This window comes from Schistocerca nitens, chromosome 2, assembly GCF_023898315.1.
Source record: "Schistocerca nitens isolate TAMUIC-IGC-003100 chromosome 2, iqSchNite1.1, whole genome shotgun sequence".
Taxonomy (NCBI): domain Eukaryota; kingdom Metazoa; phylum Arthropoda; class Insecta; order Orthoptera; family Acrididae; genus Schistocerca; species Schistocerca nitens.
Genome location: NC_064615.1, coordinates 312995781 through 313015783, shown reverse-complemented (window position 1 = coordinate 313015783; position 20003 = coordinate 312995781). Strand labels below are relative to the sequence as shown.

General features: G+C 42.8%; 1 pseudogene; it reads left to right on the top strand.

Moving 5' to 3' along the window:
- The first annotated feature begins 19364 nt into the window (after nucleotides 1-19364).
- On the top strand, nucleotides 19365-19481 carry LOC126238630 (5S ribosomal RNA; annotated as a pseudogene).
- Nucleotides 19482-20003: the final 522 nt, after the last annotated feature.

Here is a 20003-nt window from a genome sequence, read left to right as displayed (position 1 = left end):
CAAACATACGTATTTAGCAGTACTAAATCAGTTATCACATAAGAAATTTAACTAGTTACCAGAGAGACCACGACACGAGTACCGCAATTACAGTAGGGATCACGATAAACAGCATTAATTTAAAAAAAATAGCCTACTCACGAAGAAAAACAGGCTAATAAATGGACTAAATGTTAAAATTCCCTCCGAATCAGAAGAGGTAGTATTTTGTTTCTCTCACACAGCTGAGCTTAAAAATATAATTCCTGTCGACTCAATGAAATTTGACAACAAATAGAGCAATAAGAACTTACATTCCAAATGCGCGCCAAGATGAGGCGTCACAGCAATCATTACTGTTACATCACTGGTCAAAGCTGAGTTTGAACTCAATCTCAAATGAATTCGTCGTACACTGGACATTAAACTCTAAAATTCCGTCTCTTCGTTCCAATTTCACGTAGAAATTGTATCACAGAAAGTTCGAGGAATGGCTTTTGAATTAACGGTCTGTGAAATCGATCAAAACGTTCGTTACGTACAAATTTCTGTGTTTGTTCTTATCATTTGAGGTACAATGGCCACATCTTGTTCGCCCGCATCTCGTGGTCGTGCGGTAGCGTTCTCGCTTCCCACGCCCGGGTTCCCGGGTTCGATTCCCGGCGGGGTCAGGGATTTTCTCTGCCTCGTGATGGCTGGGTGTTGTGTGCTGTCCTTAGGTTAGTTAGGTTTAAGTAGTTCTAAGTTCTAGGGGACTTATGACCACAGCAGTTGAGTCCCATAGTGCTCAGAGCCATTTGAACCACATCTTGTTCATCGGTAGCCAGCTCGATTATCAGAAGAACGATAATGTTCGTGTCTCACATACCTTTTGATTGCTTTCAGTGTGAGGTGCAATGGCCACATCTTGTTCATCGGTAGCCAGCTCGATTATCAGAAGAACGATAATGTTCGTGTCTCACATACCTTTTGATTGCTTTCAGTGAGTGGGGCTGAAGACATCGCGAAGAAGAACACACACGCTCGTGCAGACTGTCAGCCGTCTCCTTTCAGACTGACGCTTGGCAACGTCTCGGACGCCTCAGCGACCGGAGCATTGTTGAGAAACATGTCATGACGAATTGTTACGCATATTTCAAGTACCACTTCTTTTTCTTCTTTTCTCTGGCTTTTAATCCGTCTAGTACGGCATCTTTTTTTTTTTCAACATTTGACAAATTTTATGTAATTGTTTAACTTCGTGGTCGGATGCGTATCCATACACCAGTCACCACAGAACCTAAGAAACGGAAATCGTGCGCTATCTGTCAACGAATCATGTAAACTTTGTTCTGTGTGTTATCCTATTTTAACTGTGTTTATCGTATTCTTGGAGGCGGAACTGTGCCTCCCTATGTCGCAAGCTAGGGCATTGGAGGTAGTTAGTTTTAAGTAGCGCAATATACAATATTGATTTGAGACAAATGAGTGTTGCGACTACTATGTAGTAAGATAACACGTGAAGGAATGAAAGAACGTGTAAGTTATGACAAAAGTATGTAACGTATTCAGTGGTTACATAAAAATGTAAAAAAAAGTCGGATCATATCTTGATTCAGGCGCTAGGAAGCAGTCTCTTAATCAAAATTAATAGTTTGACTGTGATCAGGGGAGAGCCGTCTATATTGAACCGGCACCTAGTTAGTACCACTACTATAAAATTCATACCTCTTGCACTGGCCGACATTTAGTGAGTTCAGCGTCAGTTACGTGCTTCTCGTAGCCAGGCTGTCATTTATGAGCTCTGTCTGTTGAGGAACCGGCCATCTCAAGTCAGCATTGAGTTTTTGTAATTTTCATCTAACTTTCTGAGTACGCGGTGAAGAAAACTCTAATTTTACAAGGTAAGGTAAGTGGCAATATAATGTTTCATTTATGGGTGAATAAACATTAAATAACTTTAGATTTGAGACAGTCTCCATTACGGTTCTCTTCTATTAACTTGACGAAGATAAAGTGGTAACTGCTAATACCATACCGATGTAAGTGTCGCATAATGTACGGGAACAATTTAAGAAACTTGTTCGTACGTCAAGCTTTAAAAATGCGTCGGGACTTATGAGTACAACATAATGCTTGTAAATGATGTAGTACATTTTTAATGTGTTCTTTATCCTAAGTTTTTAACTAAATGATTGTTTTGCATTACAGTATGGCAACAGAAAGGCATTATGGAGAGTGGAGCACAGGTGAATTGCATTTAGTTCTAGCAGTATATCTAAATCGGTATCATGGAATAAATAAGGGTACAGGACTGTAAAATGTGCCTGAGCCAGAAATTAAGAGGCGTACTGAAAATAAGAACAACAGTGCCAAAGGGGGTATAAAAGTTTTTCTTCGTTGTAAAGTGTTTTCCAGCGAAACTGTAAACTGAAAGAGCGTATTATTACATTTTAAGAGACGATTTTCGGTTTTGTCGGAAGTAATTCCGACTACGCAGAACGAAACGCATTGACCCATAATTTCAGGACAGAGGCAGTCATTGCAGGTAAAAAGTGGGCTGAAGGTGTCCATCCAAGAAATATCGCCCAATCCGAGGGAAATGACGGAAGCCCCAAAACATACTTCGAGGCCTAGCCAAATATTCTGTGATATGATGAGTAGCCCATTCTAAAAAATGAACTGTAGCTGCATTTGTCAAGTGGAAATGTTCTGGAGACTCTGCGGGCAGGCCATCACAGAAGCTTATTCGTAAAACAGAGGAATGATACAGCAAGTTGTTCTAGAAAGATGGAATGGACGAAGTGACCATATGCATAAAATGCAAAAGTGTTGATTCATATGGGCTGTACAGAGCTGTGAAAGGAGGAAAAGCATTACAGGGAGGTGGCCTTTTTCCCGACGTAGTTCAGCAACACGACGTGATATAGACTCAACAAGTCGCTGAGGGCCCCTGCAGAAATACTGAGCCGTGCTGCCTCTACAGCCGTCCGTAACTGCGAGAAGTGTTGCCGATGCATGATTTTGTGCACGAGTAGACCCCACGATTATGTCCCAAAAACGCTCGATGGGATTCATGTCGGGCGACGTGAATGGCCAAATCTTTTGCTCGAATTGTCCAGAATGTTCTGTAAAGCAACAGCGAACAGTTGTGGCTAAGTGACATGGCGCATTGTCATCCATAACATTAAGTTCATGATCACTGCAGATGGCTCCAAGTATGTTCTTGTTGTGGTCTTCAGTCCTGAGACTGGTCTGCTGCAGCTCTTCATGCTACTCTATCCTGTGCAAGCTTCTTCATCTCCCAGTACCTACTGCAACCTACATCCTTCTGAATCTGCTTAGTGTATTCATCTCTTGGTCTCCCTCTACGATTTTTACCCTCCACGCTGCCCACCAAAGCTAAATTTGTGATCCCTTGATGCCTCAGAACATGCCCTACCAACCGGTCCCTTCTTCTTTTCAAGTTGTGCCACAAACTCCTCCCCAATTCTATTCAATACGTCCTCATTAGTTACGTGCTCTACCCATCTAATCTTCAGCATTCTTCTGTAGCACCACATTTCGAAAGCTTCTATTCTCTTCTTGTCCAAACTATTTATCGTCCATGTTTCACTCCCATACATGGCTACACTCCATACAAATACTTTCAGAAACGACTTCCTGATACTTAAATCTATACTCGATGTTAACAAATTTCTTTTCTTCAGAAACGCTTTCCTTGCCATTGCCAGTCTACATTTTATATCGTCTCTACTTCGACCATCATCAGTTATTTTGCTCCCCAAATAACAAAACTCCTTTACTACTTTAAGCCTCTCATTTCCTAATCTAATTCCCTCAGCATCGCCCGATTTAATTCGACTACATTCCATTATACTCGTTTTGCTTTTCTTGATGTTCATCTTATACCCTCCTTCCAAGACACTGTCCATTCCGTTCAACTCCTCTTCCAAGTCCTTTGCTGTCTCTGACAGAATTACAATGTCATCGGCAAACCTCAAAGTTTTTATTTCTTCTCCTTGGATTTTAATACCTACTCTGAATTTTTCTTTTGTTCCCTTTACTGCTTGCTCAATGTACAGATTAAATAACATCGTGGAGAAGCCACAGCCCTGTCTCACTCCCTTCCCAGCCACTGCTTCCCTTTCCTGCCCCTCGACTCTTATAACTGCCATCTGGTTTCTGTACAAATTGTAAATAGCCTTTCGCTCCCTGTATTTTACCCCTGCCATCTTTAGAATTTGAAAGGGAGTATTCCAGTCAACGTTGACAAACTGCCTATTGGCTTCTGTCTCGGGTTCTTCGGCCGACGTTCATCTAATGATTTTTCTGACGTTTCGCCAGCACGAGTGGCTGGCATTGTCAAAGCTTCACCCTCCATTGCCGGTGGTGAACTGGAGCCGAGCTTCTCTACAGCCGACACGGAAGTTCTGGCTGTAGAGAACCATTATCACACGCGCTTGTTCAGAGAAGCTGTAGAAATACAAAAACACGCGAACTGTTTGAACAAGAAAGAGGAAAGCCTTAAGGCCAACGGATCCTGGCTTCCCGTACTGCAGCGAACGACCGTCGCAGGTTGCAAGAGGAGAACCGCACCGGAAATGACCGCGGAGAAGCCCTCGGACGTTGGCGCGCCAGGTACATATAGTCTACGCCCGCGAGCTCGGCTCCAGTTCACCACCGGCAATGGAGGGTGAAGCTTTGACAATGCCAGCCACTCGAGCTGGCGAAACGTCAGAAAAATCATTAGATGAACGTCGGCCGAAGAACCCGAGACATAAGCCAATAGGCAGTTTGTCAACAAGTGGCCACGAAAGCCTCAACAATCCAGTCAACATTGTCAAAAGCTTTCTCTAAGTCTACAAATGCTCACCAGATGGTAGAATTTTGTCAGGACTGGCTCTTCCAAGGCCGTCAGTAGTTCTAATGGAATGTTGGCTTCTCCAGGGACCTTGTTTCGACACAGGTCTGTCAGTGCTCTGTCAAACTCTTCACGCAGCTCCAAGTAACCAAACATAATTATTTCCGGTCAATGATCGGTTCAGTTGGAACAGAGGACTCAGACGATGTCATATAACACATCTCATACCTTTATGAAGCTACAATTACATTGCAGTTGTGGGGCGGCGGGGGGAATTTTATGGTGGTATAAAATTTTGTAGAATGTAGAAACACTTCCCGGCCGATTAACCATTTGTGGGGCGGCGGGTGAAATTAATTGTTATATAAGTACTCCTATTATTTATGCTGTTGTTTTGACGTTCTCAACACTGGCTCTCTAACTACAATATTGGCAACCAGAAAGTGATTAGCAAAACGTGAAGCCTGTAATTAGAATTCCTAGTGCCCACTTCATCTGAGAAACACACTTATAGCTGCAGCTTATAGCTCTGAGAAATTAGGAGATTGTCTGGGATTCATAATCAAAAACGATTTTCTAAAAATAGTTCAGTATATTCTGAAAGTCACAGATGAAAAAAAAGAAGAATCCACACAATCTGACTAACAGAGCAGTTCAGAGTCTAATGCGCTGATGCAACTATAACTGTCCAAATTAAATGCTTAAGTGAATGCTCGCCATAATTTGATGATAATGTTCTTCAAACGCCACGCTAAATAATGGTAGAATGTCTGTCACGCGACGGCACGTGAAAATACGACATACGCAAACTGAAGATAGATAATTAAAATCATCCCAGAATTAACACTTCCCTCGAAAATGATTTCATGGTTACGCGTATCCCGAGTAACTTAATACGGCATCCGAGGCTGTTTATAGCAATGATACCGACGCGACGCGACTCCCGACACAGATGGTGTGCTATTCAGCGTGTGGAGAGAACTGGGGCCTATTCCCTCGCGCAGCGTTCTTATATATAAAGCCGCGGTTGCGGACGGCTAAGGGAACGCCTGATCAAATCGGCTCTCCCGACTAGCCGCTGGGCTAGTAACGCACCACATTAAGTTATTGAATAAATCATTGCTTCCTTTGCTGATGGCCGATGAAGCTCTCAATTTAAATGTGCATTCAGCACACAGGTAAGTAATCATAATAAAAATCTGACGTGGCTAAGTCAATTATTTTGGGCGAGAGAATTAATTTAATTACACTACCCGCAATAGACGAGCTCTGAACTTGCCCTTTGGAGATACGCTATCGCTATAGTTTTATAGTTATTCAAATAAAACTTCTCACATCTTTATGGTTATAGCGGATCTCCATTCTACTTAAATATAAACATTCTAGCCTTATTTATTAGCCTACTTAATCTATCTTGCTTCCTTAATTTTTAAGACAAAAACCATAAAATCATAAATTTCCACTAAAATTTTAATTTGTGAATCCAAAGTACTGTTTCTATTAAATAATTATGAAAAAGGCATCTAAATATAAATTTGTAAGTCTCTAGCTCTTTTCTGTTGCGCCAATGATTTTTACAGAAAAACGTCCAAATTTCGAAAATGGTTAAAGTTATCGAACTGATATTCAACACATATTAATTTAGTATTACTCCTGACATTCTAGAACCATTTCAGGTTATTTACTTGATTTTAAAAGTATTGCGCAACATTTATGACGTCAGATCTAGTTACAGCGGACTGGCTGGCACACAATGGAAAGACTGATGTGAATTTACTACGACGTCAGTAGGCTGCTTCCCTACACAGTGTCTTATTGACAACTTGGGTCCATGGCTTCGGGAAACGTGCGCCACACACAAACCCTACCATCATCTTTCAGCAACTGAAACCTCCCGCCGGAGGTTCGAGTCTTCCCTCGGGCATGGGTGTGTGTGTTGTTCTTAGCATAATTTAGTTTAAGTAGTGTGTAAGTCTAGGGACCGATGACCTCAGCAGTTTGGTCCTTTAAGAATTCACATACACTTGAACGTTTCGGGAGAATAACGGTTTGTGACCCTTGCTTTGCTTGTCTTATTTCCTTCTACGCTCCGATTTTCGCTGTTTCGTCGTGGTTTTCCGTGTGACTGTGTCACAATCGTGGTTTATGTACACAATACGCACTGTCACTAAAGGTGTCTGTTTCCTGTCTCCAGGGCCGGCCGAAGTGGCCGTGCGGTTAAAGGCGCTGCAGTCTGGAACCGCGAGACCGCTACGGTCGCAGGTTCGAATCCTGCCTCGGGCATGGATGTTTGTGATGTCCTTAGGTTAGTTAGGTTTAACTAGTTCTAAGTTCTAGGGGACTAATGACCTCAGCAGCTGAGTCCCATAGTGCTCAGAGCCATTTGAACCATCCTGTCTCCAGGAAAAGAACGCGCGCGCGACACACACACACACACACACACACACACACACACACACACACACACTCTAACACCGCCCAAAGTCGAGTACCTTCATACTGAGTTACACACTCTACCACCTGAATCGTTGATGTCCTATTATTACTGTACTACTGACGTCAAATGCAGTACATTTGAGTGCATTTTCGGTATACTGGATCTCCTAATTTGTATATAGACAAAAAAAATACGTATAACTAACTATTCCAACCGACAATGGTAATTTTCCTACAAATAGCCATGGCTTTATAATGATTTCCACTATTGTATATATACGTGGAGATCTGGTTCAAATGGCTCTGAGCACTATGGGACTTAACATCTGAGGTCATCAGTCCCCTAGAACTTAGAACTACTTAAACCTAACTAACGTAAGGACAGCACACACATCCATGCCCGAGGCAGGATTCGAACCTGCGACCGTAGCAGTTGCGCGGTTCCGGACTGAAGGGCCTATAACCGCTCGGCCACCGCGGCCGGACGTGGAGATCTCAAGGGTACTGTAATTCTGTTCGGCTTGCAACTGGGGTATATAAAGTACTGACCACTTATGTGCGATTGGGACAGCAGAGACAGAAAATAACACTGGTCTGGAAAAAAATGCCTGCTCGGAAAGACCTGCTGCCCGGAGAGCAGAACGTGGTAAAGATTTCTCTTGTTGCCCTGAAAAATGAGTATCTACGTCCACTGAATATTAAATTGAGTCTTATCAAAAACTTAATGAAAACCATCGGCAAAACATCACCGGGATTCATGAATCTACGAGACAGGTTCCCAAGAATCAGTCAAGTAAAAATTAAGGAGGGAATATTTGTAGGACCGCAAATAAGGGAATTAGTGGCTGATGAAAATGTCCTTGATTTGTTGAGTGATGTTGAAAATATGGCATAGTTTTGTTTCGTTTTGTTTGTAAGAACATTTTAGGCAGAAAATTATCGCGATATTGTTAAATCCTAGTGAGATAATACCACCGTATGGGATGTAACATGTCACTTGAGATACATTTCTTGAACGACCATTTGGACTTCTTTCTGGATAACCTTGGTGCCATTAGTGGAGGACATGGAGAACGAATTCACCGAAACATTTCTCAATTGGAAAAGCGTTATGGAGACGATTACAGTACTGCAATGTTGTCCGAACTACTATTGGAGGTTACGAAGGGACGTTCCTGAGGAAAAATATCGCAGGAAATCAGGACGAAATTATTATTAGGTATATTTATTCAATTTTTTTTACTCTTACGTTATTCATTTCTTTGATTAATTTGTGCACTGACACAGTTTTTTTTTGTTTTTTTTTTCTGCCAAACTCATATAATGCTATAATACATACTTTGACGTAATCATTTACAGAAACCAGTATCACGTGGAAACTCAGGCTGATACAGAAATTCTTAAATCAGATCTGGATTCGGGGACGAATTATCTTCCAGAAACAGTGTGTATTTTTGGTGACTGATTTTTTTTTTTTTGTAGGACAGTGTAATCAAGTCTTAGACCTGTGTAATGAGCGCACCCCCGTTTCTTTCCGGGGAGGCAGCATTTAAGTACACGGTACATTACTTCCAGAAATTCCAAAGAACAGATGTCAATCAGAGATTATGCAAAGCAAATGCAGTCATGGAAATTGATACAAACAAGACCTGATATGTGGAAGACGAGTCGCTTTGTGGCAGGGCTAAAATGTCTCAGTAATCAAACCGGAAAAAGACATATAATTTGGAACATGGGTTACATAGTCACGCTTGTAAACTGCTGGCCACAATGGTGCACAAGAGAACTAGATGGAAAGCCTGAAGACGTACTGAAGAAGACCAGTTTTGGTTTCAGGAAGGAAGAAGGAAACATAAAAAACAATTCTGAAATTGTGCTTCTTAAAGGAAGGCAGACTGGAGAAAAATCAGGACAAAAGAATGTTGGACGGAATTACATGTTCAAAATTCTTGGAAAATTGAAGCTCAAGCACAGAGACAGATGAACATCCATAAAATGCAAGTGGTAGCAACTAACGTGGAAAGGAAGAACGACAAGTTCAGGTTAAACATCGTTGCAGGTTATCACCACTACTGTTCATCTTCTACACCTACGAGCCAATGAAATAAATGAAACAAAATTTCAGACTGAGAATAAAACTCAAAAGAGCAAATATCGTTGTTAAGATCAGGCCGGATATAAGGAAAATTGACAGGACCTGTCGAAAGGAAAGGACGACACACGCACCACGTAACATCCCTTAAGGATACACAGAGCAAAGATGTAAGTAATGAAGAGTGCTTAAATTTATCTATGTTACATGTTGCTCATTGTGGTCAGCGAATGTATTATGCGAGTAAAGTTAGAAATAATTTCCATGACACATAAACTGCAACACATGCTGAGATGCAGTATAAACACACAGAGACACAAACATTCACAATTAGGTATTTACGAAACAGTGAGTACTACATACAGCCTGGGAGGCACTTTCGAAAAAGATGAAATCAACAAGGGGAGCCGCGCGGGATTAGCCGAGCGGCCTAGGGCGCTGCAGCCATGGACTGTGCGGTTGGTCCCGGCGGAGATTCGAGTCCTCCCGCGGGCATGGGTGTGTGTGTTTGTCCTTAGGATAGTTTAGGTTAAGTAGTGTGTAAGCTTAGGAACTGATGACCTTAGCAGTTAAGTTCCATAAGATTTCACACACATTTGAACATTTTTCAACACAGGAATGCCTGCGAAAAAAAAAAAAATACGTTAAATCATCAAGTGTCAACCATATTAAGGATACTGGCTACTCATTCCAGGATACCGTGATTGAATTTCATGTATTATATAAAACTCAGAAAGGACACCAAATGGCTTCGTATGAAGATCTAGAAATTTCTCTGTCATGGCACAATACATGGCAACTGCTAATAGAATGATAAACGAGAAAGTTTGAATGCAAATTTCTTCAAAAGTTTCTCCATTATGAAATGCCTGTTTTATTAACATTGAGGGATACCAGAGGAAAAAATTGTTCTAACGTTACTGAATAACCAGGAAATACCAAGTAATCATGCTGTTTGATATGTACCGTAGCATAATTATGCTTATATGAAAACGATTGTGTACTTCCAGAAAAAAATGCAACATCCTCAAGGACTGTCAAGTGGCACCAGAGCACAACATGTGCACACCGAGCAGTTGTTGTGTTAGTGATTCATATCACGGTCATTGGCAATCGTATGGCCCTCTGGAGGCCTGTCTGCATGCCCTCTGGTTCGACTCTGCAGGCACTAACTGCGCTGAGTTTACAGCGGAACAGTGGTTGCAACATTCATTCTGCGGTACAACTACGCCCCGACAACGAGTACGTAATTCTGCTGAACAACTTCAGCCCTTTGAATGAGGTCGCACTGTAGGCCTGCGGCAAACTGGATGGACGTATCGACGGATTACTGCATTCGTTGGGCACAGTGTATCGGTGACGTATCGCTACTTTCAACAGTATTCTGTGGAACATTCCCACATTCATAGACCAGGTTCACGAAGTCCGTGTAGAAAAGACACACGTCAAATGGTTCTGAGCACTACGGGACTTAACATCTGAGGTCATCAGTCCCCTAGAACTTAGAACTACTTAAACCTAACTAACCTAAGGACATCACACACATCCATGCCCGAGGCAGGATTCAAACCTGCGACCGTAGCAGCAGCGTGGTTCCGGGATGAAGGTCCTACAACAGCTCGGCCACACCGGCCGGCGACACACGTCAGTACCGGCGTATTGTGCGAGCAGCGGTGGCTGTCCGAACATCGCCCAGAGACTAAATCAGAGCAGATTTAGCACCTGATGTGTCAGCAAGGACCATTGGAAACTGTCTACTTGCTACCTCTGGCCAGGGTATCACCGATACTGCGATACTACAGGGCTACTCTGGCGCAGTGAAAGGGTCGACTGGAGAGTGCCCTTTGTTGTCTTCAATAATGAGAGTGGGTTCCGCCCGATTGTGGGTGATGGACGTACATTTCAACAGCGTAGGTTTGGTGAGCGGATTGGATTCGCCAACGATACACACATCCCACCTCAGACTTCATGGTATGGGGGCAATCAGTTACAGCTCACGGTCACATTTAGCGTTTCTGCAGGGTAAAGTAACCAGCACCCGCTACATTGTGCAGGTTGTTATTTCCCTGGTACTGGTATTTCTTCAACAGGAAAGGGATGTTCTTTTCAAGTGAGTCAGTGCACGTCCACATACGGCTCTGTGATGCAACGTTTCCTTCGTGGTGTATAATAACTGCCATGGCTAGCAAGATCACCGCACCTCTCGCTACTTAATCGTGTACGGGACATTGTGGAGTGAGAGCTTACTCGTTCTCCAGAGCCTGCAAAAAAACGTGGCCTAATTGCAAGGAAAGGTGCAAGATTCTTAGAACAATATGTCGCAAGATGTCCTTCGACACCTTTAGGATCGTTTGCATGCGCCTGCGATGCCGCTAAAGGTGGGTATACTACGTATTGATGAGCCTGTTTAGGGTCCCTTTCTTGTGACATGTGCATTTCATTTACTCTAAATTTTTTATCACACAGTCCTATAACGATGTTTTAACTGTCACACTAGATTACTTGTCAATAAAATTACCTCGTCCTTGAGGGTGCTTCATCGTTTTCCGGCAGTGCGTTCTCATTATTTGTACTACCTTAGCAACTAAATAATTTCGTCTTAGCAGTTAAGAGTTCCTGGAATTACACACCTGTTTGTGAAAGTTAAGTGATGATGAGTTTCTTATCGTACCCTGTCTGCCAGATACACATATTTCCTGCAAAAATGTAAGTAAAGCCGTCAATAAAGGTTAAATTTCGGGACGCAAACTGACTGACTACACAGCAAGTAATCCCCAGCACACTTCAGATTACTGCGCATGTAACTGTAGTGCACATGATGATGCCAGCCAGCATGCTGCCGAAACGCAGCCTGTTTATAAATATTAGTTCAAATGGCTCTGAGCACTATGCGACTTAACATCTGAGGTCATCAGTCCCCTAGAACTTAGAACTACTTAAACCTAACTAACCTAAGGACATCACACACATCCATGTCCGAGGCAGGATTCGAACCAATGCAAGAAAATATCATAAATTGATTGGCAATAGCGGAGAAAGCTTTTTTCAGTTAAAGTAATAGGGAGAAGTTTGTGCCCGAAATGAAAGGCTACGGAAGAGAATCGCCCAAGGCAGAAACTTGTGAAAATACACTGAAGAGCCAAAGAAACTGGTACACCTGCCTAATATCGTGTAGGGCCCCCGCGAGTACGCAGAAGTGTCGCAACACTAAGTGGCGTCGACTCGATTAATGTCTGAAGTGGTGCTGGAGGGTACTGGCACCATGAATCCAACAGGGTAGTCCATAAATCCGTAAGATATGCTCAATAATGTACATGTCTGGGGAGTTAGGTGGCCAGCAGAAGTGTTTAAACTCAGAAGAGTGTACCTGGAGCCAGTCTGTAGCAATTCTGGACGTGTAGGGTGTCGCATTGTCCTGCTGCAGTTTCGCAAGTCCGTCGGAATGCACAATGGACACAAATGGATACAGGTGATCAGACAGAATGGTGACGTATGTGTTACCTGTCACGGTCGTATCTAGACGTATCAGGGGTCCCATATCACTGCAACTTCACACGACCCACACCGTTACAGAGCCTCCACCAGCTTGAACAGTCGTCCCCTGCTGACATGCAGGGTCCCTGGATTCATGAGGTTGTCTCCATACCCAAACTCACCAATCCGCGGGATAAAATTTGAAACGAGACACGTCCGACCAGGTAACATGTTTCCAGCCATCAACATGCAATGTCGTTGTTGACGGGCCCAGGCGAAGCGTAAAGCTTTGTGTTTTGCAGTCATCAAGCGTACACGGGGCGGCCTTCGGCTCCGAATGCCCATATCGATGATGTTTCGTTGAATGGTTCGCATGCTGACACTTGTTGATGGCCGAGCATTCAAATCTGCAGCAATTTGTGGAAGATTTGCACTTTTGTCACGTTGAACGATTCTCTCCAGTCGTCGTTGGTCCCTTCCGTGCAGGATCTTTTTCAAAAATGGCTCTGAGCACTATGGGACTCAACTGCTGTGGTCATAAGTCCCCTAGAACTTAGAACTAGTTAAACCTAACTAACCTAAGGACAGCACACAACACCCAGCCATCACGAGGCAGAGAAAATCCCTGACCCCGCCGGGAATCGAACCCGGGAACCCGGGCGTGGGAAGCGAGGGATCTTTTTCCAGACGCAGCGATGTCGGACATTTGATGTTTTACCGGATTCCGATATTCACGGTACACTCGTGAAATGGTCGTACGGGAAAATCCCCACCTCATCGCTACCTCAGAGATGCTGTGTCCCATCGCTGTGCGCTGACTGTAACACCATATTCAAACTCACTTAAATCTTGATAACCTGCCATTTTAGCAGCAGTAACCGATCTAACAACTGTTTCAGAGACTTGTTGTCTTATACAGGCGTTGCCATCCACATCACCGTATTCTGCCTGTTTACATATCTCTGTATCTGAATACGTGTGCCTATACCAGTTTCTTTGACGCTTCAGTGTACTTACAAGAAGAGTGGACAAGTTTGCGCACATCTATTGCGGTTTTCAGAAATAGGTTACATGGCTCTGAAGAGTCACCACAGGAGGAAAAATAATAGAGGGAGACCAAGACTATAGCATACAAAATTAATTGTAGAAGTTGTTAGGTGTAATAGCTAGAGATTATGAAATTAGAACAATATAGGAAGAGAAGGAACACATTGAGAAACTAGTAGAAATACTGAGTATTTAAAAGAAAATCGTAGTATCGTCGGTAACGCTTATGCACCAATAGAAAAGCTACTTTTCGTCACTGCTACGCGATGACCAATTATTCTGCTGCGGTAAAGGAAAATATTGAGGTACTACTTTTCCTCTGGGGATTTTAACACCTGTAACATTGATAGAAGTTCTAGATCTAAAAGGTACGACTAACTGTAGCTTATAAAAAACTTGGCTCTTAATTCACTCAAACAAAAAAATTATAAGTTTTACGATGTCACGTTTTCAATCCATCATATATAGTACGCTCTTACAGAACAGCTTTTCGGAACAAACTGTAAATTTTAGAACGATGTAACAAAACAAGTATTGGTGTGCTATGACATAGAAATCGAGGTCTGTGCAGCACCGAATTCGTTTTCAACCCTGTTCCCTTCCGTTGATTATTAAATTCCACAACAAGCTGGACGAGAAGGTCTGTTATTTAAGTCATCTGCTCTATATATACAGAAATTGTAATAAATAATTGTCTTTATCAATCCAAATGGTGCCTAAGAAAGAATTGGTTTTATGTGTCCCCTTTCTGGTGCTCTGGTTTTGATGTAAAGGTAAGGAAACTTAGATCGGATGAAGAGTTGTAATCTGCCCGGATATGTTTGTCTTTTAATTCTTGTGGTTTTCAGTGTTCTCGAGAACCAATTCGGTAGTGTTTGTAGTAGATTAGCAGCTGGGTAATTGGTTAATGGTCTTAACGTAGTTTTGTGCTTGTAGAAGCAGTTGTAGTTTTTGTCTTTCTTTTCTTTTTTAAATTAAGTATAAGAAATAAATAATTAATACATAATTTATTACTATCCAAAGAAATGTAATTTGTATGGCCTAGTTTAGCTTCTCAGATAATACGCTGTAATTATGAAGAATAAATGAAGGGCTTATTTCAGTAGTGGTACAAGTCCATTACCTCCACTTTTCTGTCTAGAATGCTTCTGAAATTAATGAGGCAAACAAACAGAAAGAAAGGTTCATCTCTAGCAAGAAGCCATATGCTTGAATATTTCTTGTATCTCAACTGCAGATTTTCAGAGCTCATTTATCTTTAGGACTCTGTACCTCAACATGAACAAAACTGAACTTGTACCACTTTTGAAATAAGCCCTTCAAATAAATAAAAACATTCTCTATTTCACCTATTTTGAAGATTTGTGAGTTCATTTATCACCAGAAGAAACTGATTAGATAACGAATGACAATATTAGAAATACATCAGTTCTTGTACAAGTATATTTTTCTCCACTCCTTTAACAGCTGCGTTCAGTAATGGTAATCCAATTTTCAAATAAAATAGCAGTCTCCGTTGAAGATATTTATTTTGAAATTGACGTCCTTCGCTCTAGTGGCCTATTTTCAGAATGTCTATAAATTGACAGTAACATAAATATTACATAAAATTGTGACCACGAAGTTATCCAACACGTGCTAAGTAACTGTTGAATTAAGCAACTTAAAAAAACAACTTGCCTCAGACAGCGTAAACTGCACAAGTAAACCGTCAAATGTAAAATCGGAAACCTGAAAAGGTAAATGACTTTATTTTAACAAAAATTCCTTCTAAAACAGATAACTACTAGAACAGACTTTCCATATCTATGGGCACGAAGAACCTAACCAGGAGTTATCAGATAGTTAGCTCAGTACGCGGCTCGCCGTCGCAGCCAACATGCTGATTGCGCAGTTATGGACAAGCTCACGGTCATACCGACATGTAATACATACGTTATTGTTAGTTTACAGAAATTCTGACGATACGGCATTAGCGCGAAACACGTCAGTTTAAAAAAAAAACCTGAAATGGAGATTGCTTTTTTGTTTGAACAACTTTTACAGTATGTTACATTATCTCTGAACACATTAAGGAACCGTGAAAAATATTTCGCAGAACGAGATTATTTTCTCTGGATGCCATCTTGTGGAAAATACAGGATCCAAATGTCCCGGTTATCCACTAGAAAAGAATCACAACAGAGGAATATATCGTAGTCCTCAATCGAAACGTCCTGATTTACTTCGAGGAGAAATTCCTCACATGCGTTACATCCGTTACGCACTGAGTGCAACAGAATTAAATGAGGACGTTCGCTGCAGATGTAGGGCGGATACCTGCCATGGAAGTGTGCGGATATCATCGCACACTCTCGTTCTCGCGCTACGCTCTTATCTTCGACTCGTAACTCTCACGACGCGCTAAATGCTGGCCGGCAGTCCCTTGTACGGAACGACGTTATCGCCTTCAGCTTCAACCGTGAAATGAAATTACCCTTTTTTCCCCATTAGGTTAATTCCTGAAATTTATTGCACTGAGGCATGGTTTCTAGCGCACATTACAGATCACATCAATGGAGTCCTCCTGTTCAATTGAATAAAAACAATGTGATTCCCATACCAAAGACAGCTAGTACCGAATTCCTAGTCTTCTTACATATTTCTCAAAAATTATTTGATCGTTATTCTTCTTTGAATAGAGCTGAAACCACAAATTTGGCCGGCCGTAGTGGCCGAGCGGTTCTAGGCGCTTCAGTCTGGAACCGCGCGACCGCTACGGTCAAAGGTTCGAATCCTGCCTCGGACATGGATGTGTGTGATGTCCTTAGGTTAGTTAGATTTAAGTAGTTCTAAGTTCTAGGGGACTGATGACCTTAGAAGTTAAGTCCCATAGTGCTCAGAGCCAACCACAAATTCAGGTTCTGCATGATTAATTCTGATTAAGAATCCAGAAACTGAGGAAATAACACCAATAAAGGAATAAATAGAAATGTAATCTGTATAGTAATCGTTAATAACGAAAAAGTGAGACAACGTAAATGTAAGCAAAGAGTAAGTATTTTCCGCAAGATTGCATCGAGAGAATAAAGCTCACATGAATCTCAAAGACTGTCAGTTAAAATTAGATGTTAATGTAAACGATACAGCTATTACTAGTGAATTGAGGAAACAAGTTGAGGTGGAATGAGATTTTCACTCTGCAACGGAGTGTGCGCTGATATGAAACTTCCTGGCAGATTAAAACTCTGTGCCGGGCCGAGACTCGAACTCGGGACCTTTGCCTTCCGCGGGCAAGTGCTCTCATTCTGGAAACATCCCCCAGTCTGTGGCTAAGCCATGTCTCTGCAACATCCTTTCTTTCAGGAGTGTTATTTCCGCAAGGTTCGCAGGATAACTTCTGTAAAGTTTGGAATGTAGGAGACGACATACTGGCAGAAGTAAAGCGGTGAGGACGGGCGTGAGTCGTGCTTGGGTAGCTCAGTTGATATACGGCGTTGGTCCACCTCTGGTCCTTATGCAAGAAGTTATTCGCCTCTGCCGGCACGGTAGCTCAGCGTGTTCGGTCAAATGGTTCAAATGGCTCTGAGCACTATGGGACTCAACTGCTGTGGTCATAAGTCCCCTAGAACTTAGAACTACTTAAACCTAACTAACCTAAGGACAGCACACAACACCCAGCCATCACGAGGCAGAGAAAATCCCTGACCCCGCCGGGAATCGAACCCGGATGTTCGGTCAGAGACCTGGTTGGCCTCTGTAATAAAAGAAAACTGAGTGGAAGGATCAACAAACGAACTTGAACGGATGTCATGTGACGTCCGTAATGACCAAACACAACGATCACCAACGAACAAAATGCAAAAAAAAAAGAGTTGGTAGAGCACTTGCCCGCGAAAGGCAAAGGTCCCGAGTTCGAGTCTCTGTCCGGCACACAGTTTTAATCTGCCAGGAAGCTTCAAGTTGAGGTGGCTTTTCGTAAAGCCAAAGAGCGGATCTTTAGAAAACTATTTATTTTTATTTTCTGCCATTCGCTTTGACTTGCAATATAAATACCGATACACTCTCAGACAAAAAAAAAGAACGGCGCACCATGAAAGAAATATCCGCATGGGATGAAAATCCGTAGATTGAGGTACATGTAGAGACAAACAGATGACCAAAATATCAGAAAAAATTAATGACTTATTCAAGAAAGAGAGCTTCACAAACTGAACAAGTCAATACGCCGTTGGTCCTCCTCTGGTCCTTATGTAAGAAGTTATTCGCCTTGGCAATGATTGATAGAGTCGGTCAATGCCCTCCTGAGGAATCCGGAGAGCCCGCTGGCCAAAGCAGGCTATGATAAGCAAGAAGACGAAGAGTAGAAACTCTTGCCGTGTGCGAGTTGTATTACCTTCATGAAATGTAAGCCCACGATGGCTTACCTTGAAGCGCAACAAAAAGAGGCGTAGAATATCGTCGACGGACCACTCTGCTGTAAGAGTGCCGCGGATGACGACCAAAGGGGGTCCTGCTAAGAAAACAAATGGCACCATAGAACATCACTCCTGGTCGTTGGGCCGTATGGTGGGCGACGGTCGTGTTAGTATCTTACCGCTGTCCGTGGCGCCTCTAGGAACGTATTTAGCCTGTAATCTCATTGCCTGGGGTGTATCTGTCTTTAGTGATCAGTCCCTTAAGCTCCGATGACCAGCGAAAACGTGTGTGGGGACGCCCCTGACGACGGTGGGATACTAAACTGACTGTCGCCCGTCATACGGCCCAGTAACCAGGAGTGATGGTCTGACCTGTCATTTCTTTTCATAGCAGGACCCTTTTGGTGGTTATCCGCAGCATCCTTACCACATAGCGGTACGTAGACGATATTCTGTGTCCCGTTTCGTTGCCCATCATGGCAAACCATCCTGGGCATACGTTTCATTAAAATTATGCTCGCCCGAACGAGGAGTTTGTTTCTGCTGCTTAACTTCGTGCCTGCCAAGCCCTACCGCCGGATCTCCCTCCCTCCCCTCCCCCAATTGGGAAGGTTTGTACCATTGTGGGATTGTGGGCAGGGCCTTGAAACCATCTGGGGATTCTGACGACGTAACGCACCAATTGGACAGAATTTGGCACGAAATCCCTCAGGAGGACATCCAACTACTCTGTCAATCCAAGCCAAGCCAACTGCCTGCACAAGGGGTAGAGGTAGAAAAACCGTTATATACTTGCTCAGTTTGTGAAGCTCTTCCTCTTGTATAAATCATCCAATTTTTCTGAAATTGTAATCATTTCTTTGTCTGTATATATACATCACATCCACAGATTTCCATCCCATTCCGATAATTCCTTCGTGGTGAGTCATTATTTTGTCTTAGAGTGTATTATCTGATGGATGTTTCCTATGCTCAACAAGGGGAGTATACTACAGGAGTATACTACTCAGATATGTCATGTTAAAGTATTAATAAACGACAACCGCTTATGTTTCCCCAACATGTTAGTGAATATACTATCATTAAGGATTATGAGGCCAACGGCCTTGCCGCAGTGGTAACAGCGGTTCCCGTCAGATCACCGAAGTTAAGCGCTGTCGGGCTGGGCTAGCAGTTGGATGGGTGCCCTCCGGTCTGCCGAGCGCTGTAGGCAAGGGGGGTGCACACAGCCCTTGTGAGGCAAACTGAGGATCTACTTGATTGAGAAGGAGCGGCTCCGGTCTCGGAAACTGACATAACGGCCGGGAGAGCGGTGTGCTGACCACATTGTAAGTAGGCTGTTTAGGTTCTTATATTGGTAACGCCGCCGCCACGTAGCGCTCTGTATGAAAATCACTGGCTGTGCTGTGTGCAGTCTGTGGCTGGTTGGCATTGTTGTAATACTCGCCATTGTAGCGTTGGGCAGTTGGCTGTTAACAGCGCGTAGCGTTGCGCAGTTGGAGATGAGCCACCAGCAGTGGTGGATGTGGGGAGAGAAATGGCGGAGTTTTGAAATTTGTAAGACTGGATGTCATGAACTGATATATATATTATGACTTTTGAACACTATTAAGGTAAATACATTGTTTGTTCTCTATCAAAATCTTTCTTTTGCTAGCTGTGCCTATCAGTAGTTAGTGCCTTCAGTAGTTTGAATCTTTTATTTAGCTGGCAGTAGTGGCGCTCGCTGTATTGC